Source organism: Sinocyclocheilus rhinocerous, unplaced genomic scaffold (assembly GCF_001515625.1).
Source record: "Sinocyclocheilus rhinocerous isolate Xijiao unplaced genomic scaffold, SAMN03320098_v1.1 scaffold55, whole genome shotgun sequence".
Lineage (NCBI taxonomy): Eukaryota > Metazoa > Chordata > Actinopteri > Cypriniformes > Cyprinidae > Sinocyclocheilus > Sinocyclocheilus rhinocerous.
This window is the reverse complement of record NW_015647461.1, coordinates 1,076,728-1,077,089: the sequence shown is the minus strand read 5'-3', so window position 1 is coordinate 1,077,089 and position 362 is coordinate 1,076,728. Positions and strand designations below refer to the sequence as shown.

Genomic DNA, 362 nt, shown 5'->3' with positions numbered 1-362 from the left:
CTGAAAAACAGCCCCTCAGCATGAGGCTGCTACCAGTACACTTTACTTTTGGGATGGTACTCTGCAAGTGATGAGCAGAGTTGGTTTCCTTCAAACATGATGCTTGGAATTGAGATTCATCAGACCAGAGAATATTATTTCTCACAGTCTGAGGGTCCTTTAGTTGCTTTTTTGCAAATTCCAAGTGTGTTTTCATGTGTCTTCACTGAGGAGAGGATTGAGTCTTGCCACACCGCCATAAAGCCCAAATCGATGGAGTATTGCAGTGGTGTTTGTCCTTTTGTAGGCTTTTACCATCTCCACATATGATCATGGAGCTCAACTAGAGTGACCATCAGCTTCTTGTTCACCACTCTAACCAA

The 362-nt window shown here is 43.4% G+C and overlaps 1 protein-coding gene across 1 annotated transcript in view; it reads left to right on the top strand.

The window, feature by feature from the left end:
- Window positions 1–362, top strand: part of LOC107709173 (disks large homolog 1-like) — a 150,847-nt gene that overhangs the window by 62,173 nt on the left and 88,312 nt on the right. The gene's annotated exons all lie outside the window — the stretch shown is intronic.